The sequence below is a fragment of the Oryza sativa genome, chromosome 8, assembly GCF_034140825.1.
Source record: "Oryza sativa Japonica Group chromosome 8, ASM3414082v1".
NCBI lineage: Eukaryota > Viridiplantae > Streptophyta > Magnoliopsida > Poales > Poaceae > Oryza > Oryza sativa.
The window spans coordinates 13,367,135-13,390,348 of record NC_089042.1 but is presented as its reverse complement, the minus strand read 5'-3'; the positions used below and the strand labels follow the sequence as shown (position 1 = coordinate 13,390,348).

General features: G+C 47.0%; 1 non-coding gene across 1 annotated transcript; it reads right to left on the bottom strand.

Annotated features, from left to right (window-relative positions):
- Positions 1-10,704: 10,704 nt before the first annotated feature.
- LOC112936253 (small nucleolar RNA R71) lies at positions 10,705-10,811 on the bottom strand. Its single transcript, XR_003238380.1, has one exon. It is a non-coding gene; the product is annotated as a small nucleolar RNA R71 (small nucleolar RNA).
- Between the last annotated feature and the right edge of the window lie 12,403 nt (positions 10,812-23,214).

Below are 23,214 nucleotides of genomic sequence, written 5' to 3'. Positions count from 1 at the left end.
TCCACTAGCTTGAGAATACTAAAACTAAGCTTAAGAGAGTATGAGAGAACTTGCTTGAGGTGTGTGTTGAAATGGAGGATGAGAGCTCCTTTTATACCTTCCCAATGATAGTTGTGACGGTTGGAATGGTCGGAAATACCCTCCAACCATCATTGGGGGCTAATCCACACCGTCCAGGCAAAGCCCTAGATCGGATGATGCTGAGAAGGGTTCGGCCGAGCCCCCTGGTTCGACTGAACCATTGGCTGGCCCAACAAGCCCAGGTTTTGGCTGGCGGCCTCCTCTCTTGCTCCCATATGTAGACTTGTGAATTTTGACCCAATTGATCATGTCATTTCTGAATTCTTGGCCCATTCATTGATAAGTCTGGTTCTCGACATCGTCTGATTGATTGATCGCCTGTTTTGATGTCAATTCTCCATTTTAGAGCATGCCCAGCAGATCTTCCATCGGGCATCCATCTCAATTTTAGCGTATGGAGGTGAAAAACCAAGATCCAGCAGAGTCTCCATCACACACGCCATCTTTAGATGTCATCCAAACCGAGCGCTCTCCATGCCAAATTTGGCGTTTCTCTCTCCTCACGCTATCCCCCCAACTGCTCAGCTCGACGAACTCGCGCCACCATCCAGATGGACATAAAGAGGATGGACATACCGGGTCTGCCGTTGGTGTTCGCCGGAGTGGAGGCCCCGCCGTCTGCGCAGCCCCATCGGGACTCCGCGCCGCGCCGCTACTCCTTCGCTCGCTTCACCTGCCGCCATCGCGATATGGCGGCCGCCGCCGGCCTCCTCCGTCCCTTGCTTGCCCATCGCCGGCTACTTCCTCCCCAGCCATCCGCGGCCCTCGCCTGCCTAGCCGCCGGGCTCCGCGGCCACCGCGTGCATCCTCACCGCCCGTCGCCCGCTCGGCCGCCGCCGCCCCTCACTTGCCTGGCCGCCGCCGCCTCTCGCCAGCTCGTCCGCCACCGCCCCTTGGCTGCACAGCCGCCGCCGCCTCTCGCCAACTCCTCTGCGCAGCCACTGCCTGCAAAGAGAAGTAGTACTAGCGGAGAATCGGAGATGGTAGAGAAGAAGCAGTGAGGAAGTAGTACTAGCAGTTCCCTAGCGATTAAATGAGGGGAGAAAATGTAGTAATGTTAATTTGTTGGGTTATCATTTTAAATGCTTCAGTCACCCAATAAAAATATATCTGTTAAAGTTTATTCGTTTCAAAATATTATGGTGATAAATACAACGTTAAAATTAAGTTGTTCAAAATATATCCCTTAAAATATAAATGTAAGGTTAGTTGGAAGATATTACTAAAATATAGGATGATGGGATATGGATGATATAGTATAGATGATCTGTTGGAGTTGGAAGGGATATGGATGAGGAATCTTTTTGGATGATAATCCATATGGGCATTTGGGGGATGAAATATAGATGAGCTGCTAGGGATGCTCTTATGTTCATTCTCTGCAAGAGGTTAGCAATCCCAGTACTAGTGGAATACTTATTATTCTAACACAAATATGCATTGTAAGCATAACTAGTTCTCCTTTATTTTGGTAGTATTGACGGTCGAAACTGATCGCTAACGACCGTCAACAAAACCCCCTAAGCTTGAACCTTTGCTCGTCACGAGTAAAGGATGAAAGGAAACAAAGACTTGGCTGTTGATCATGAGTTGCTACTATGCTGTATATGTCAAATGTATAGGTTCAAGGCATATGTACTCTCTCTTAAATCAAATAATCTTTGGCACGATGGCTTACCCTTACCCCTGATTCCCACGAGACATTGTCTCTTCTTGCCTTAAGCGGTTGAAAGACAGAACAACAATTAGAGTACTAATCACCCAATCTTCATTCAACTTTTATTCCGGAAGTTTTCAAATGATTTTTGTAAAAGAAATCCAAGTTCCTCAAATGATTCACTCGGTCTCTCCAAGTGTATCAAAATGAATTCCTCACCATTTTGCCTTTTTGATTCCTACTCTAAGGTTGATATGTGTAGTTTGGTAGGGATCAAACATGGCATACTTGCATTCACATTTATTACTAAGTCAAAAACATAGACTAAAATAAATGACTAAATATACTCAAGATCAAGATCGTGCAAAGTGTGTGTGTGTGTGTGTGATATATGGTGGAAATGAAATGTGTAAAATAAAGAAAAAACGCTTCTCCTTTGTGCTTACTCCTAAAATCCTTCTTTTATAAATAAGGAGAGGGCATGGCTACATTATTCTCTCTCTTTTTTTTTCAATATCATGCTCATTCTTGAGAGAGCATAACTTTATTTTCATAACCGCCTTTTCCTCCTTCTTTTCTCTCTTTTTTTTTCAGAAAGGATTTTGTTTTTAGGAGAAGAAAGCGCATAAAAGCATGGCGAATTTATTTTTGGTGGTAGTATGGAAATGAAATGGATAATTGCTAGCTCGCAGTGTAGGAGTTTAGCATGTGCATATATGTGGATGTATGATCTTGATCATAGATCATGAGAAGTATGTTCACAAGTCACAAGAATTTGACAAAGTTCAATGGAATTATAAGTAACCAAAATATATATGGTTTAATCAATATGGAATATTTTTGGCTCTGGTAGGAATTTATATCAAATGAGGAACTCCATAAGTTATTATTTTGAAAAATAAAACATCCGGAATTTAAGTCGAACTTAGACTAGGATTATAGCAACTCTTAGTTACTATCTCATATCTCACAACAACTTAGAATCAAATTAGCAAATGTAGGACCCCACATGGGCCAGGGTCCCAAACAAAGTTACAAGCCCATTGGCCCAATACAGGTGACGCAGCACCTTGCTTCTGTGATTGCGGCCAAACGAGATAGAATTCCGAGATGAGGCTGGATCCGTTGGAAGGAGGACTTCGAGAGCTTTCCATCAAGTACTCACGGGCCCAAAACGGAGCACGTATGTAGATTTGGCGGCCGTTTGAAATCAGCAATGTAACACGTGGCCGAATTAGATTGCAGCACATGGAGGACTTGATCTTGATGTCTTCTTGTTGATTCATGATGTGAGCAATGGTCGTATCCATAGTAGCCATGGTCACATCAAACTCACAGCGCCTCCATTCAGGCAGAACACAAATCCAGACTGCGATCTAAAATCATCTTTGTCGGTTTGGAAGCTTGCGTCAGTGTAACCATTTACAACGAGCTCTTCCTGTCCTCCGTAGACTAGGAACATATCCTTAGTTCTTCTCAAGTACTTCAGGATATTATTTACAGCTATCCAGTGACTCTCACCTGGATCTGATTGGTATCGGCTTGTTGCATTAAGTGCATATGAAACATCTAGACGTGTATATAGCATAGCATACATAATGGATCAGATTGCCGAGGCATATGGAATCACACTCATTTTGTTTCGCTCATCAGTCGTTTGAGGACACTGATTCTTGCCAAGATTAATGGCATGTGACATCGGTAAGAAACCTTTCTTAGAATCTTGCATGTTGAACCTCTTCAACACCTTGTCAATGTATGTACTCTGGCTTAATCCAATTAGCCTCTTTGATCTATCTCTATAGATCCTTATGCCCAGAATATATGCTGCTTCCCCTAAGTCCTTCATTGAAAAACTATTTTTCAACGATGTCTTATCGGATTCAAGTATAGGAATTGTTTACACCCAAATTTGGCACCTAGGATTAAAATAGGAAAGATTGCCAAAATTTGGAAGTCTACCGGTTTCCTTCGAGTGGGCCGGTCTAACCGCCGTGTGTTGGGCGGTCAGACCGCCGGTTGACGGCCGGTCGGACCGGCGGTGTGTGGCCGGTCCGACCGACAGGTCCGAGTCCGATTGTGTTTCGTCGGGTTTCGAGATTTCCTTGCTCGGGAAGGCATGTTTCGGGTTTCCTTTAGTTTCTACCCCGAGTTGGATGTGGAGGAGGGCCCGTAGAGGGCAAGACCAACCCCTATATAAGGGACATGGCCGGTTCTATTGTAAAAAAACAATCTACAATCAATCAATCGAATCGTTTTTCGTATTGCTTTTAGTTTTCCCTTAGTTTGTCCATCTTTGTCGGTTTGCGCCGTAAACCGTCCGCCGCCGCTACGAGAGTGCGACATCTCTTTGTAGGTTTGTCCTGAAAACCTTCCGTTTTGCCCATGAGACGGGTTGTTATCTTAAATCGGCTCCATTAGCCAGTTTATTTGTCAAAATCCATCTAGGTTTAGCTCTTTGCTAGATCGAGGTAGTTGGCGACTCTAGGATCACCGCAAGGCATAAGGTGCTGCGATCGTTGTTGTCAACTTGTCACAAAAAGTTGCTAACACGATTTTGGCAACTCCACTGGGGAGATCCGTTCAACGTCAACTCAACTTCGATTTCGCCATGACGGAACCGCCATCATCCAAGGCGGAGGTGGAGCCGGCCATTGTGATACCAATCACATTGAATGATTTCGAAGGAGAAGACCGCAAGTCCATGGAGGAGTATATCAAGGAGCTCACACAAGAGGCGTTGATGAGGGCGTCTACTAGGACTCGTCAAGGTGTGATCATCAAGCCCTGGCCACGTCCTAAGCTCGCTCCCAATTTGGTAAGCAATGAAGAGGTAACACAATCTATCCAACAACAAGTAGCATCTACAATAGATTCATCTATGACTGTTTTTAAAGATAGATTAGATGCAACTTTTGAGGATAAATTTGATGAGTTTTTAAGATTTAAAGTTGGCCCTCTCTTGGCCGATTTTGTGGGTAAAAATAAAGCCTCTACCACTGCTAGCCAAGCCCCTATAGATCAAACAAATAGTAGAACCGATGGAGTGGCGCACACAGCCGGTCCGACCGGGCCTGATGGCCGGTCAGACCGCGACTTCACTGTCGGTCCGACAGGCCAAACGGCCGGTCCGACCGGGTATTACCCCGGCGGTCAGACCGGGACTTAGGCCAGTCTGATCGCGCCTCTGGATGTCGATCAGACCGGGCCCTGGACCGGTCAGACCGGCGCAATAATACCAATTCAGGGGATAGATCCAATGACTAATGCTAGTTATTTGTATCATCTTAGAACATTTGATCCTCCTGTATCTACTGCTGCAACTAATCCCCAAGTTCCCCCACATGTTCCTAATGCTTATAATGATGTTGGTAGGGGGTATCCTCCCGATACTAGGCAAGTCCAATATAACCATATTGCGCCGCAAACACAACCTATTAGGCCACCAAATCCACCACCAAATCAACATAGGCCTGATAATATGGAGGAAATAATTGGTGGGATTATTAGGGATAAATTCGGGATTGAAACTAGGAATCGTGCTAAGGTTTACCAAAAGCCGTATCCTGACTATTATGATAATATGCCGTTTCCTCGTAATTATAGAGTTCCCAAATATACCAAGTTTAGTGGTGAAGATGGTAGGACCACATGGGAGCATGTAGGTCAATTTTTAGCGCAATGTGGTGAGGCTAATAGTGATACTTTTAAATTGCGCTTGTTTTCTTTATCTTTGTCCAGTACCGCTTTTACATGGTTTACTTCTTTACCGGCAAATTCTATTCATACTTGGGCTCAATTAGAAGAAAGATTTCATGATTATTTCTATACTTGAGAAACTGAGCTTAGGTTACGTGATTTAACATCGGTTAAGCAAAAAATATAATGAGCCTGTCATTGATTATATTAAGAGATTTAGGGATGATTGAAACCGATGTTATAGCTTGAATATAACTGATAGATATTTGGCTGGTCTTGCTTTTAATGGCTTAATTGCCCCTCTTAGAGAAAGACTAGATGGCCAACAATTTCTTGATGTTAGTCAACTTATGCAAAGGGCTCTGGCTCAGGAAAGCCGGGTTAAGGATAATAAAAAAATTGTTAGACCATATGAGAAAAAGCCTAATGTTAATGTGATTGATTACCCTGAGGCTAGTGATAGTGAAGATGAGGGTGATCATGATATGTATGTTGCTGAATGGTCATGGACTAACAAAAACAAGCCTTTTGTTTGTTCTAACCTAATGCCGACTCCTCGCAAAGATCGGCAAAGTGAGGTTAAATATAGTTTTGATGTGGCCAAGTGTGATAAGATTTTTGATTATCTTTTACAAGAAAAACAAATTAGATTACCTAAAGGCCATATCATACCATCTCAAGAAGAATTGAAACGTCGAGCTTATTGTAAATGGCATGATTCTCATTCTCATTCCACTAATGATTGCAATGTGTTTCGACGACAGGTTCAATTGGCCATAGATGAAGGACGATTGAAGTTCACCGATGGCTCCAAGATGAAGCTTGATCATGATCCTTTTCCGGTGAATACAATTAATTTCAATGACAAGAAGGTGTTGATTCGGCCGGAGCAAGCCGAATCTACTAAAGGAAAAGGAGTAATCATTGGTGAACCAAGGCCAAAGATAATAGTGCCAAAGAACCCAGAGGTTTGTGTTTGTAAAGAGAATCATTGGTGAAGCTTCAACTTCTAAAGCTCCTAGGAAGACCAAAGTGACCCTTGATATGCTTTTGGAGAAATATGAAAAGCAAGGTAGTGAGAGAGCTCGCAACAAGGGGAAAATACAGAGATCACCTCCTAGGGAGCGATTTGGTCACTCGCCAAGACGGTCGCATTCACCTCCATATCATCATTCACAAGACATACCATGGGGTCCCTATCCAATGCCGCCGCCGGGTTATCCTTATCCTTATTACATGCCATGGGGGGCAACGCTGCCAATGTTCAATCATATGCCTCCAATGCAATTCAATCAAGGGTGGGGAGGACCAAGGAGGCCAATTCATGAGCGTTTGTCTTCACCAAACAACGGCCGGTTTTATGGTAAGAACCGGGCCAATGAGGAAAGGTGAGAAGGAAAGCACATTAAAGTGGAGGCAAGGACTTCAGAGGTAATTACCATCAAAGTAGGGTCTCATGATGTGCCAATACCTTCTAGAGATAAAGTTGGAGAGTCCTCAAGCAAAAAATCCGAAGCCGGTACCAGCTCATCGCAGTCGGCCGCAGCCATACGGCTGGTCTGACCGGGCCATCAGGCCGGTCTGATCGCCGACCCGACAATGGTCCGACCGACGCCTCAGGCCGGTTTGACCGCCCATCGAATATTCATCTGACCGGCGCATCTGGCTGGTCTGACCGGTGGTCTACGTCCGGTCTGACCAGGCTCCAGCGCCGGTTTGATAGGAGGTTTGCAAAGGGCGATGTGAGGGCTTCATCGTCATCAACTAGACCTAATAGGGGGCATTATTTACCTCCTGGAACAGAGCCGAAACCTAGGAGGATGCCTAAGTATTTAACGGCTACTCAAAGGAGAAGGTTGCAATGTCTTCGGGCCCAAGAAATAAGAGAGAAAAAGGCTGAAGAGCAAAGGGATAAAAGGTTCAATGAGTTGCGACCACCACCGGTATGGAGGCGTAAAACCATGGAGAAGGAAGAACCGGTTGTTGTAGAGAAGAAGGAAGAACAATCGGTTGCTAAAGATGAGTCATCTCCAAAAGAAGACATGGATATCAACAAGGTATGTATGTTGCCTATGGAGTTTTGTGCTATGGATGAAGCCGAGGTTGCTCAATTTTCACTAGGTCCTAAAGATGTGGTTTTTGAGAAGCCCGATGAATCAAACCGTCATATGAAGCCTCTCTATCTCAAATGTCATATTGATGGAAAGCCGGTATCTAGGATGCTTTTGGATGGAGGTGCCGCTGTGAATTTGATGCCATACTCGTTGTTCAAGAAGTTGGGGCGTGGAGATGATGAGTTGAAGAAGACTAACATGATTCTCAATGGCTTCAATGGTGAACCAACGGAGGCGAAGGGTATCTTTTCGGAGGAGCTTACCGTGGGGAACAAGACGTTACCAACCGCTTTCTTCATCGTCGATGTGCAAGGTAACTACAATGTTATTTTGGGTCGTTATTGGATCCATGCCAATTGTTGTGTGCCTTCTACCTTGCATCAATGTTTAATTCAATAGGACGGCGATGATGTTGAAATTGTTCAAGCGGATACATCGGCCGAGGTTGCAATGGCCGATGCTACTTTTGAGTGGCGTCATGGGAATATTCAATGCTTATCGGGGAGGGATCTTTCTAACTATGATTTTATTAGTATCTCTGATGGAAAATTTGTACCTATCTCTATGAAGCCGGCTAGTGTAGCACAGCTAAGCCATATAAATTTGTATAATGAGTAAAGAGGCTAATTTAGAGTGGTTACAAAAGAGGGTGCAAGAATATCGGTCTACAAAGAACGATATTGGTGAAACTATTGAAGATTTTGATGAAGTGGAGAAGCTTGGACAAGGGTTTACATCGGCCGATCCATTGGAGGAAGTAGACATAGTTGATGGAACCAAACCAAGGCCGACTTTTGTAAACAAAAATATGAGAGCCGATTATAAGGTTAATATAATCGAGCTACTTAAAGAGTATGTTGATTGCTTTGCATGGGAGTACCATGAGATGCCGGGTCTTAGCCGTGAGCTTGTTGAGCATCGGCTTCCAATTAAACCGGGTTTTAGGCCTTATAAACAACCACCTCGTCGTTTTAATCCTTTGCTATATGACCGAGTCAAAGAGGAGATTGATCGGTTGTTGAAGGCGGGGTTTATTGGGCCATGTCGTTATGCGGAGTGGGTTTCTTGTATAGTCCTGGTGGAGAAGAAGGGGAGTGGTGTCACGTCCCGTTTTTTGTGTCTTCTAATTTGCTTAATTTTAAAAAAAAATCAATCACATTCGTGTTTGTTCGCCTAAAATAGCTTAATGAAAATTTTATAAATGAAAAAAATTAATGTGACTAAATAAATTAATTACGCCGCCGTTTTATTTTATCGTTTGTTAATTAGAGTTACTTGGTTTTTATTTGAATTTTTGAAGTGGAGCTCGATTTCATTATTTCCCATAAATCCCAAAAAAAAAATCCCAAGTCCAGAAAAATCCCCACCTTTTCTATTCCTTCCTTTTCTTTTCCTTTTTCCTTTTTCCTCCAGGCCGATGCCTCTCTCTCTCTCTGTCTATCTCTCTCCCTGTCATTCTATCTCTGCAATCTCTTCTCCTCCCTAATTAATTTCTCCACTTGAATGACAAAAATTGAATCACCATCATGAACCAAATCAGTTTTCCATCTCAGCCACATCTCCACCTTCTTCCTATCCACCTCGCCATGCACAGCCTTTAGATCTCCTGATCAAATGCAAATGCTAGCCATTTAATCTCCAGTTGATTGCAGTTTCCATCCACCATGAATTTAATCATCTGTTGATCATCAACCAAGAAACTAAAGCAGACCAAGAACCAAATAATATTACACTGCATTATCTCCAATTGAATCACCATGATGAGACAAATCTGTTTTTCCAATTCCCAGTCTCTTCTCTCAACTCTCCATCTTCGTCCTCCCTCAGCCACATTTCTGATCTTCCAAAAATCTGAGCTGTCTCCTCGAGTTCGTCCTCCCACTAATAAATCTCTCCCTCTCCCTCACCAATCTCATTATTTAACACCAAAAATTAAATCACCTTCATGAGCATGAGCAATTTTTGTAAAAGCCAATTCTCCTGGCTGCTTAGCTCCTATTCTTCTCTATATATAGCTGCAGCACCCCTCCTCCTTTCCTCTTTGTTTAACCAGCGCAGCCACACCGTGTGCGTGCATGTAGTGCCATATGCAGCCAAAGTCACCATGTTGGCTACTGCTTCATCTTCAAGCACGATGTTTCTGCTTCGCTATGAAGGTCATGATGCTTCCCTCAATTCCCTGCTCGTCTCTTCCGCTCCTCATCTATTTCCATTGATCAATACCAAAAATCAAATCAAATTGATGGGTTTGATCTGTTTTTCGAAATCCCAGCCACGGCCATCGTGCTGTTGGCATGGAGATATATCAAACCGTCAACGCGAGAACGAGCGGCTGCATGGGAGGATCAGTCCAGCACCATCATCGTTCCGTTTCCAGCACCATCATCTTCCTGCTACTACCGTCTCCTCTTTGCTACTTACATCGGAAAGTTGTGCCGCCTCTTCTTTGCTACGGTTGGTAAGCAGTTGCACACCATAAAAGTCTTTCATCATTTCCTCCTCTCCGTTCATCATGTGGTGTTCCCATAGGTTGAGACATCATGCCCCCCCTGCTGCTCCACTCTGTGCAACCAGGATGTTGAGTTCCGCCACCACGTCGTCATCGTCACAGCCATCATCTGGGCTGGTCATGAGTTTTCGATGGCCTAGGGCGAAACAAAAAGTAGGGGCCCTTAATATAATATCTTAAAAATCAATAGATATCTATATATGATGAAAATTTCTCTGGATATATGTGATATCAATTTCAATATCATCTAGCAATTTCAACTCAGTGCATAAATCATAAACTTTTTCGACAACATGATATCAAGAACGATCTATTAATTAGAAAAGAATAGCATATAAAAAAGATACAAACAACAAAAGTGGATTTCAACTTGAAGTCCAGCCTCATGACGATGGCGCAGGCTAGCCCATTCTGTGGCAAGCCTGATGAGGATGCCAATGCTCATCTGCAATAGTTCCTGGAGATCTGTAGCACATACACCATCAAGGGCGTCAGTCCCGACGCCGTCAGGCTACGACTATTTCCGTTCTCCGTTCTTCAGAGAGCGAAGCAGTGGTTCTATGCCAACCTTGCTGCTGTCAATACCTGGGACAAAATGCTCTACGGCATTCCTCTCGAAATTCTTCCCGATGGGCAAAACCAATGCCCTTCGTGGAAGGATTTCAAGTTTCCAGCAAACAAGGGATGAGTCTATTCCGGAAGCATGGGAACGACTGCAGGAGTACGTAGCTGCATGTCCTCATCTTGGGATGGACGACTGGCTGATCCTGCAAAACTTTTATAATGGACTCACCCCGATGTCCCACGATCACCTGGACGCGGCAGCTGGAGGAGCGTTCTTCTCTAAAACGGTTCAAGGAGCCGTTGATCTAATAGAGAAGATGGTCTCCAATATGGGTTGGAGGGAGGAACGACTCCAGACCCGTCAGCGAGGCATGCTACTTGCTGCTAAGCTGGACCTCCTCATGAAACGATTGGACGACCATGAGAAACGGCCACAAGGAACCCTCAAGGCCTTGGACACTCACGCCACATGTGAGGTCTGCGGCAACACGGGTCATTCTGGGAATGACTGCCCGGAAACCCGTGAGGAGGCGATGTACATGGGCAACAACAACAACGGGTATCATCCATAAGGAGGTCAGGGGTGGAACCAACCACACCCATATTATCAAGAAGGTAACAACAACGATAATTTTTCTAACCAGCCCTCCTTGAAGGATCTTGTTTTTGCGCAAGCTAAAACCACCGATGCGCTAAGCAAAAAGCTTGCGGCCAATGACAAGGTCCTAGAAAACATAAATGTCAAGTTAGATGGCTTTGCTTCTGCTTTTCAAAATCAGCTGAGCTTTAATAAAATGATAGAAACCCAGCTAGCTCAGTTGGCATCCTTAGTCCCTGCGATGAAAGCAACGGGACGAGCTCCGGAACCACTTAGCGAACACGATGAAAGGGGTTAGAGAGAGAGAGAGAGAGGGAGATGGAAGAGGGCGAGGACGCCGGCCGAAGGCGGCGGCCATGGCGGGGCTCACCGGCGCACAGTGCGGAGTGGGTTCCGGCGGCGGAATCCGACGGGAAAGGGGTGGACGGGGTGGCCCGCACGACGGCGAATGCGACGGCGTCGACGGCGCGGCTGGGCGCAGCGGCTAGCGACGGCTAGCGGCGGCCGGAGTGTTGGAGGCGGCGGCGGAAAGGAGGGCGACGGCGCTAGGGCGGTGGAGTGCACGGGAGCGGGCGATTGCAAAACAAAAAAGAGAGAGGAGGGAACAGGGGTGCTTTATATAGACTGTCACGCCCGGAAATTCACAAGTAATTTCCGAACTAATTTGTGCATAAAATCCTCGTCCAGGAATCAGCCGAGGTACACAAACTGACAATTTAATATACAAATCCATCATAATAATAACGTTACATACTTACAAAAGAAAAGAAAAACAGCTGCGGAATTAACGGTCTAGCGATGGCTTCAGCTCCACTCCCACAGGCAGCTCAACTGGGGTATAAGCCAAACGTCTTCTCCTTCTGGATCCTTTCTCTTCAACTGAGGTTTGATGATTATTGCAAGGTGAGCATATGACATACTCAACAAGCCACACAGCAAATATGCAAGTGCACAAGGATACCAAAGGATGGCATAATATAGGCTCATTTGCAAAAGCAGCATTTAGCAAAGAGTTAAGAGTAGTAAAACAGTAGAGTAATTAATCAGAAATTTTAATCAACACTGAACAGCACACCCATGCTGCTCAGGCCCAACCATCCTGAACAACCATACCCGGCTGTACAGATCTAACTCCAAACCAGGAGCTAAATAAATTATTACCAGTTATTGCATCAATAATTATTTGTGAGAGGTGTGAGACTAATTACGAAAAACATTGCTCAACCCGCCCATAACCGCGGGCACGGCTATTCGAATAGTTTTACTCTGGCCAGAGGTGTACCACTGTACCCACAAGACACGATTCCACACATGTTGCCATGCCCCGAAGTACCACCATGGCACTGCAAAGGGGGAAATCGTGACAGTACCCTTCGCACAACACAACTCACCACAGTGCACCATTCCTGGATCATAATCACCCCCTCAAAAACCAGAGGCATGGACTCCCCAGCGACCCCCACGGACTTCTCACCGCTTCTCAGTCTGGCACCCCGCAATGAATCATGCTATACAAAAGGTAAAGCCGTTGCCCACACTGGCTTGTGGTTGGCACGGTTAATGTCTCACAACAGTAGCTCGCGAACCGGTCCTTAATTGCCATGAGCACGACTTTCAAAACCATTTGCTCACAACCCACCTTTAATCAAGTTTTAATTATCAATTAATTATCATAACACGATTAATCATCGTGAGCTACCATTAAATATAACCATAAATAATAATGTAGTATATATGATTCATCCCATTAGTGAGCTAATGTTTCTAAACATGGCTAAGCAATTATATATATATAGCATTTAGCTGAACCAAACCAATATATAAGGTTCTAGCTAATCAAATTATAACCCATAGGAAAATAAAGTCATCTTCGGCCATTAATTAATTGGGAAAGGCTCACCACCCGCTGACATTCGAAAATAATGCATAAGTTGAAATAAAACATTAGCTTTAAACGGGTTCAACATGCTCAAAGGGTCGTTTGGGATCTGTGTGACTTGCCTTGAACTTCATCAAATGCTTCTGAACCTTCCTCAACGAAAACCCTCTCCTCCGGAACGTCGGAAACTAAAGCGAAAGAACAAAATCAAGAAAACAGTAAAAAACAAGTATAAACAGTACATGTGGATATTTTTAACATGTAGATCTTATTTTAGATGAATTTAGCAACTTGAACCACTTGAATCCGAGTTATGATGATTTAGTTATGAATTTCCGAAGTTTAATCGATTTTCATCTGAAAAGAAAACCGAAAAAAAAGGAATATGACGTCATGATGACATCATCAACGTCGGCTCGACATAGGCGACGACCTCGCTGGCGCTAGGAGACTCGGCCGGACTTTTGGAGGGCACCTACGCGTAGAGGACGACGACGCGAACTCACCGGTGCAAAGAACAACGACGGACGACGACGAACGACGGCCGGCGGCGAGCCTGTGCGGCGGCGGCGATTCGGTCGACGGCGGCGGCGGGTCTCCGCCGACCGGCGACGGCGGGGAGGGGGCGGCCGAGCTTCTACTCCACCGTGCGCACCTAACGGCGGCGACGTGAGGCGGCGGCGACGATGCAAGCGGCGGCGCGAGGCGGCTGTTCGCCGGCCGGCGACGGCGGCGGTTTGGGTGGCGCGGCGGCGGCACTACGAGGCACGAGAGAGCTCGGGAGATGGCGCAAAAGAAATAGGGCGACTAGGGGATGCTATTTATAGGCTTGGATTGAAGAGATCGGACTCCAACCGAGAGGATTTGAGCCGGAAAAACAGAGGGTTAGTTGGAGAGATAAACTCGAAAACGAATTCGATTCCGCGTTGATTTCTTCGGGATAAAGTCCGATTCTTGGGGGAAAGGATAGAGGAGGATAAGAGGAATATTTCCCCTCAACTAATTTTGCAAACGGAGCTCGGGATGCGGCGGATTTGGTGGAGAAAGCGGCGGCTGCACAGGGCACAGGACGGCAGCTCGGGCTTCTGTCCAAGCTTGAAGATGAACAGTATTCGGGGAGGTAAAGTAGACTTTTGGCTGGCTGAGAGGGGGGAGGCCGGCGGCTTGGACTGGGCCAGCATGGGCCGCACAGCACGCGCGCGAGGAGAGAGGAGTTGGGCAGGAAACGGCTCAACGGCCAAGGGGAGGGTTTTTAAAACTTTTTCAATTAAAATAATCACTGAAATGATCTTTGAATTGTTAAAAATACTTCCAATGCTCAAATAATTTCAAGAAAAATCCTGAAAATACTTGGACACTCAAAGTACTTAAAAAAATTATAATCAGACCATTTAATGATTAATTTAATATGTAGATAATTACTGAAATGTTCTTTGTATGATTAAAATTAGGAATTGAGCTCCGAAAAATCCGAGAAAATTCCAGAGAGTACAATTAACCATGGAGAATTTAATAAAAATTAAATCCATCCATGCTTTATATTTAGGAAATTTTATTTCCCACATTTAACTTCACTTGTAAATTGATGAACATTTAATATAAATTCTAATAATGATTTATTAAAAAATTTATAAATCGTAAGACGAAAATCAGGATGTGACATAGACTCACGAGGGTCGATCGTGGCCGGGGTGACCGCGATTTCGCCGGCGGAGTGGGGAGAGGTGGGGAGGAGAGAGAGGCAGGATTCAAAAATTGAATCCCGGCCGTCTCGAGTGCGGGCGCGGGAGGGAGAGAGAGGGAGTGGGTGCGGGGAAAGCGGGCGCGGGTGGCGAGGTAGGCGACGTGGCCCGGGAGACGCGGGAGCGAGCGGGGCGGCGGTTGCGGGATGTGGCGGGGCCGGCTGGAGGTGGGAGACGGGCCCGACAGGTGGGCCCCACCTGTCGGCGACCCGAAGGGAGGAGGGAGGAGGTGGCCGGCTGCTGGGCCTTGGCCTTCGGCTGGCCCAGCGGGGAGGGGGAGGGGGAGAAGAATGGGCCGGCAGCCCATTCGAAAAGAAAAGGGGGAAAAAGAAAAAGAAAAAGAAAAAGAAAGAAATGAATTTCCAGGGATTAAACATTGCTTGTGCTCAATTTTAATTGGTTAAAATTATTTCTAGAGCTCTGGAAATTCCACTAAAAATCTTGTTAGCACATTTCGACATGTAGATCTCAAGAAAAATTCCACATGCCAATTCCGATTATTATTTGCATTAATTTATTAGGGTTTCACTCTTGCTTTTACACCGGTATTTTCTCGAGACCAATTATAAATTCAATTTAGGCTTGGGGAAAAGAACTTCAGGGTGTGACAAACCTACCCCCCTTAAACGGAAACTCGACCCCGAGATTCGGAAGAGCTGGCTAAGAGGTGCGGATGGGCGTTCTTCAACTCATCTTCCCTTTCCCAGGTTGCTTCTTCCTCTGAGTGGTGGTTCCACTGAACCCTGCAGAACCTACTGACTTTGTTTCTAGTCCTCCTTTCACTGGTCTCAAGGATGCGAACTGGCTTTTCCACATAAGTCAAGTCCTCTCGAATGTCAATGTGGTCTGAATCAGCTTGTTCTTCGGGTACCCTCAAGCACTTCTTTCACTGGGACACATGGAACACGTCATGGATACCGATCATGTTGGATGGAAGTTCTAACTGATAGGCAACTTCTCCTCTTCGTTCCAAGATTTTGTATGGTCCCACGAAGCGTGGTGCCAACTTGCCTTTCGTCTGGAAACGGTGTACTCCCCTGAGCGGAGTAACACGAAGGTACACATAATCCCCTGCTTCAAAAGTGAGCTCCCTTCGGCGGTTGTCTGCGTAGCTCTTCTGTCGAGATTGTGCAATTCTCAGCCTCTCTCTGACGGTTCTGACTTTCTCCTCTGCTTCCGATAGCACTTCTGTTCCGAACAGTTGACGTTCGCCTGTTTGATCCCAGAAGAGAGGTGTGCGGCACTTCCGGCCATACAACGCTTCGAACGGTGCCATTTGTAGACTGGCCTAATAGTTGTTGTTGTAAGAGAATTCAGCATAAGGCAGACTTTTATCCCAAGCTCCTTCAAAATCAAGCGCATAGGCTCGCAACATATCCTCCAAGATCTGATTGACCCTCTCGGTCTAGCCATCTGTCTGCGGATGGTAAGCTGTGTGAAATTCAAACGGGTACCCAATTCTTCTTGCAACTTCTGCCAAAATTTTGAGGTGAACTGACTCCCTCGATCAGATACTATCTTTTTGGGTACTCCATGCAAACACATGATTCTTGAGAGATAGAGCTCTGCCAACCTTTTGCCCGTATAAGTAGTATGCACTAGAATGAAATGAGCAACTTTGGTAAGTCGATCCACGACTACCCAGATTGAATCGTGGCCCGATGATGTCCTGGGCAGACCTGTTATGAAATCCATTCCAATCTCTTCCCATTTCCATTCCGGGATCTGAAGAGGTTGTAACAAGCCTGCAGGCCTCAGGTGTTCTGCTTTAACTCACTGACAAACATCGCAGAGTGCAACGAATTCAGCTATTTCCCTTCTCATGCGGGCCCACCAAAATTTTTCTTTGAGATCTTGGTACATCTTGGTACTGCCTGGATGAATGAAGTACTGAGTCTGATGAGCCTCGGTGAGTATCAGATCTTTCAGCTCTTTATCATCAGGTACGCACAATCTTTCTCCCAGCCAGATTGTGCCACGTTCATCCTCAAGGAAATCCCGGGCTTTTCCGACCCTTATATTCTTTTTCAGTTCAGCTATCTCAGGATCATTTACTTGAGCTGCTCTGACTTGATCCACGAGCGTAGGCTGTGCCTCTAGAGCAACCACATACCCGTGTTCTACGATTCCCAAGTGGAGATGTTCAAGCTCCTGCTGCAATTCCTTACACATGCCCTCGGTGCACAAAGCATTGCAGTAGCTCTTCCTGCTTAATGCATCTGCCACCACATTGGCTTTGCCCGGATGGTAGTGAATACTCATGTCATAATCTTTGATTAACTCCAACCATGTTCGCTGTCGGAGATTCAGGTCAGGTTGGGTGAAGATATATTTCAAACTCTTGTGATCCGTATATACTTCGCAGCGGTTGCCAATCAGGTAATGCCTCCAGATTTTCAAAGCATGAACCACCGCTGCCAATTCCAAGTCATGTGTTGGATAGTTTCCTTCATGCGGACGCAACTGCCGTGAGGCAAAGCGACCACCCTGCCCTCTTGCATTAGAACGCATCCAAGCCCGTGACGGGACGCGTCGCAATAGACTTGGAAGTCTTTCGTCTGATCGGGCAGAATCAGAACTGGAGCAGACACTAATTTCTTCTTGAGTTCCTCAAAACTCTTGTCACACTTGGCTGTCCACTTGAATTTCTCGTCTTTCTTAAGCAACTGAGTCATAGGTCTGGCAATTATAGAGAAATTTTCAATGAACCGACGGTAATAACCTACAAGTCCAAGAAAACTCCGAATCTGTGACACGGTCTTAGGTGGGGTCCACTTGGTAACTGACTCCAGATTCGATGGATCGACTGCTACGCCCTGAGCTGTAATGACGTGACCCAAGAATTTGACCTCTGATAACCAGAAGTCGCATTTGCTGAACTTGGCATAAAGCTGGTGCTCCTGCAACTTCTAGAGTACCAGACGAAGATGATGCTCATGCTCTTCTTCTGACTTGGAATAGATTAGAATGTCATCAATAAATTCCAGAACAAACTTATCCAGAAATTCCATGAACAATTTATTCATCAGGTTCATGAAGAAGGCTGGTGCATTGGTAAATCCAAAAGACATAACCGTGCACTCATACAACCCATACCGAGTGGTGAAGGCCGTCTTGGGAATATCCTCTTCCCGAATTCTCAATTGGTGATAGCCTGATCGCAGGTCTATCTTAGGAAACACCTTGGCTCCTTTCAGCTGATCAAACAGATCATCAATCCGTGGCAAAGGGTATTTGTTCTTGATGGTGACCTCATTGAGTGCGTGATAATCGACGCACATTCTCTTTGTCTTGTCCTTTTTCTCCACAAAAATGACCGGAGCATCCCAAGGTGAAGTACTTGGTCGAATGTACCCTTTCTGCAGTTGCTCATCAACCTGCTTCTTGACCTCTGCTAGCTCGTTGGCTGCCATTCTGTACGGTCTCTTGTAAATTGGAGCAGTCCCCGTGCCAAATCAATCCGGAATTCAATCTCTCTCTTGGGTGGCATGGTAATGAGGTCCTCAGGGAACACCTCTGGATATTCGCAGACTATGGGGATATCTTCCAATTTCCTCGAACTCCTCTCCTCGGTGACCACCGGATTTTCCACCTCAATCTGATTTAAGGAGATTCCCTGCTTCAGTGCGACTGGTGACTTGTACACCACTGTTTCCCCTTTCTTATTGGTCAAGGTGACCGTGCGATTCACACAATCAATGACACCCTTGAACTTGGTCAGCCAATCCATCCCAAGAATGACATCTAGGTCTTTGGATTCGAGAAGGATGAGGTTGGCTAGAAATGGTGATCTTCGGATTTCTATTGTTACAGAAGGGCTGAATTGAACCGAGGTGGAGCTATTCTCGGGGGTATGAACCCGCATTGGTGTACTCAGTTCTTCTCTTATTAACCCATGTACCCCAACAAACTTCTTTGAAATGAAAGAATGCGTTGCACCAGAATCGAAAAGTACTGTTGCAGAAATTGAGTTGACTGGAAACGTACCCAGTACGACCTCTGGTGCTACTTGCGCCTCTTCTACGGATGCGTGGTTGACACGAGCTTGGGCAAAACCTTGGCCCGGCACGCCTTGGCTTCGAGCACTTGTCAGAAAAGTGGCCATGCTCGCCACAATTGAAGCAGGACCCTGGCTTTGCTCCAGTATCCTTCTTGCCTTGGACTGATGGAGCTGCCTGTGCTGTGGCCATTGGTGGGCGCGGAGCTGCACTGCGGTTGGGCTGACCTCCCGGGTTGTTCTGGCTGCCACTGGCGCCCTGGTGAAAGCTGCTTGAGTTGAAAGGGCGATGCTGGCGGACAATCATGGTGGTAGGTCCACCCTGCTGTCTGGGAGTGAAGCGCGGTCGCTGGTGACTTCCTTGGTTGGACCGGAACTACGCTGCCTTTCTCTTCCTGTCCATTTTGTTGTGCTGATCCTCCTGGTGGATTGCCTTGTCTACCAGCTTCTCGAAGTCTGCGTAGTCCCCGGAGATCAACTGGTTGGTCAGCTTGTCATCTAGGCCTGCTAGGAACTTCTCCTACTTCTCTGCGTCAGTGCGGACATCCTCCGGTGCATATCGCGCTAGTCGATTGAACTCAGGGAGGTACTCAGTTACTGTCCTGTTGCCCTGGTGAATTGCTCGGAATTCTGTCTTCTTTTGTGCCACGACCCCGTCTGGCACCTGCGCATTCCTGAAGCTGCGACAGAACTCCGCCCAAGTGACCTCCGTACCTGGCGAACGGGTAGCCATGTGATTGTCCCACCAAGCTGATGCGGGACCCTGGAGCTGGTGTGTGGCGAAGGCGACCTTCTCCTGATTATTGCACTGCAGAAGATTGAGCTTCTTTTCTATGGCATGGAGCTAGTCATTCGCCTCCATGGTGGGTGGCTTGACGCGTAGAAACTCCGGCAGCTTGGACTGAGGGGGAGGGGGACCAAACTGCCGCTGCTGCTGCTCAGCTTGCTACTGCATCCTCTGGTGCATCTGCTGGTGCTGCTGCTGCATCTGCTGCATCATGGCCGCCATCATCTGAGTCTGATGGGCCATCACTTGTGCAAGAGTCGGATTCTCGGGGAGCTGTGGCGGACGTTGCCAGAGGCGCTGTTGGGATATCCACCGTCAGTGCGTTCTTCGTCGTTGCTGCCCTCACCTGCTGCACGACTGCCATTCCTGGTGTTGACCATCTGAAGGGAGAGCAGACGGAAGGGATGGAAAAGAAGAAAAACAGATGCTCAGGAACTAAGCTTTATTATATATGAATTTAAACTGCAATTGTTCTGATCTGAATTAAAACACTTAAAATAGCAAAGAAATCCTTATTAAGACAGCCACATCATAGGCACATGATGTCAACCGTCGACTGACCCACAAGCGAACAAACCTAAACACACAAACTCCGTTGCCACTGGCTGGACCCCTGGCGGCTGACGCGGGAGCGCAGGAGAGAGCGGACGTGGGAGCTGACGCTGGAACAGGAGCTGGGGCTGGAGCTGGAGCTACGGGCGCTGCGGGAACTGCGGGAGGAGGTGGGTTCCTGGGCGCAAGCTGAATGCGCACGGGTGCAGTCGTTGACTTGCGAGGCATGGTGCGGATCCGGACTCCTCCGCGAGCGGGGAGACCCTTCAGTTGAGCATTCTCCTTCTTCAGACGCGCTATCTCATCCTTCAGAGCTATGATCCTCACAAGCTTCCCATCATTCAAGGCCTTGGACGCCTTGTGCAGGTCAGAGTGCATCCTGTTCATTCCCATCATCACGGCACACATGTGGCCGAAGGTGGTGTCGTTCTCGCCGGCCGTCGGGCGAAAGGTGCTGACATCATCGCCACTTGCTCGGCGAGGGTGGAAGCGGTACGCCGTGTTGCAGAAGATGTAGCTGTGGTGATCACGAAGTCTGGCCATCATCAGGTATGCTGCCTCCTGACAGGCGTGATCTGCGGTGCCTCCAGATGCCTTAACCACCATGTTAGTGAGGCAGGTGCCCACAAAGCCATGAACCTCCAGACGAACACGGTGGGGAAGCTCGCCACTGAGCGGTGGAACGGTCGAGTACTCCGGTGCGTTGGGGTAGCCCACCACCAAGGTCATGCGAGCCAACTCAGCCACAAAATCATCCATGCCTTCTCCGTGACGGTTGGATGGGTGGTCGGCCATCTAGAGAAGACAAAGGGGTAGGATCAATGCATGCTCAAATCCAATTTAAATAAAGCAGTAAAGGACTCAATTAAAATGAACAAATGAGAGCATAATTTTCTGCATAGATCATTTTTGCATGAGAGCGAATAAATAAGACGGACTTACATAGCGATAAAATAATGAGAAATTAGATACATACTAATAATAACAATAAGAGCGTAAATAACTTGCAACCCATCTTCCCGAGTTAGGACCTAATGCATTCCTCCTATCAAATCCCGACTGACTGTCAAATAAATCTCAAATAATGTTACTAAAATCCTAGTCTGATATGATTTGAGAAATCCCACTTAAACGAGCGACCAAGATTTTTCCCTTGAACCACAAGAACAAATCCCAATTTTCCCGGAACAAATCCAATGGCAAAGAACATAAAGCGAGCATTTAAAGACGGTAGTTGAAAGCAGTAAAACAGTTTTAATAATTCATCAATATTAACCATCCACTGTTCAACGCTACCCCACGTTGCAACAGGCCCAACCATCCACCAGAACTAATCAATTCCATTATACTAAGCTAGGGTGAGTCAAATCACGGTGAATCTGGTTGACCGCCCGTAACCGCGGGCACGGCTATTGAATAGTTTTACTCTGATCAGAGGTGTACAACTGTACCCACAAGACACAGCCCCCCGACACGTTTCCGTGCGCCGACATGCCACCATGACATACCGGATAGAGGCCGTGACAGGACCCTTCGCATAACCCCCTCTAGCCAAGCACACCACACCTCATGTTTCACCCAAGTCCCCAGCGGGCAACGGGCAGTCCCCTCTCGTGCCTAGGTGAATCCGGAAGCGACATAGGCCGTCGCAGGGCCCGCCCCGCTCCATCACGCCAACCCTTGCCTGGATGCGTCAACCAGAGGAAACCTACACTACAAGCCCAGCCGTTGCCCACGTTTGCTTGTTGTAAGTATGATAAGTTCTTCTAGGGCATCCCGCGAACCGGTCCTTAAATGCCATGGGCGCGACCATCAAAACCATGCACCCACCATTTAATATATTTTAATTAACCAACACCGGAGCGGTGGCATTAACCAACATCATTACAAGAATCTGATATCTATGCATTAATGTAATTCCCCCATTGTGTGCTAGTTGAACTAAGCATGGCTAAGCAATCCCTAGTCCAATATCTAGTCATGTTATATCCCAATCTAACAAAGGAGCATGGTACAAAAATAGCATGGCTGTAACAGTAGGTAAAAATCCCATAGTAACATTATAAAACAATGCAGTATTTAAAGGAAAACGATAGAGCATTTGCAATATAGGATCAACATGTTCAAGTGACAAGCATGACTTGCCTTGCTCTGCTGCTGGAGGAACCTCGGTGACTATTTCAAAGTACACCGGAGTGTCGGGAGAGCCAGAATCTATGCGACATACAAAGCAAACAATACAAACAGGCTATAAGACTACTGAAACAGAGAACAAAACCATTTTTAATGGATTCTATGCATTTTTCTTGATTTACTGAGACTTAAATGGGCTTAAACGGAGCTCGGATGAATTAGATATGAATTTTAGAAGATTCACTGTGTTTTCACTATAAACAAAAAAATCCTTAATTGATTTATTGCGCAATAATTAAATTCCCGGGGAGAGAGAGGGGGCGGCGCCGACATGCGGGCCCCACATGGCAGTGACTCGGGTGGTGGTCCACGGTGGACTGGATCCACGGACCGGGAAAGGGGCGGCGCACCACGTGGTGCACACGTGGCGCCGACGTGGCACACACGTGGCGGCCACGTGGCAGCCACGCGGGTGGCGGGATTGGATGGCCCCGATCTACCGCCCGGTCGATCGGACGGCGGAGGCGGCTCGCGGGCACGGCTCAAGCTGGCCCGACGCCCATGGCACGCGGCGGTGCGGCTCGACGCAGCGGCGGCGACCGGCCGGCAGCGGAGGGCAGCGGCGTCGCGGTGACACGGACGGCGGTAGCGGCGGCTAAGCGGCTGGAGGAGGTGTCTCACCACGGCGATTGACGATGGCGAGCGACGGAGGGCGATGACGGCAACGAGACGAGCTCCGGAACCACCAAGCGAACACGATGAAAGGGGTTAGAGAGAGAGAGAGAGAGAGAGGGAGATGGAAGAGGGCGAGGACGCCGGCCGAAGGCGGCGGCCATGGCAGGGCTCACCGGCGCACAGTGCGGAGTGGGTTCCGGCGGCGGAATCATATGGGAGTGGGGTGG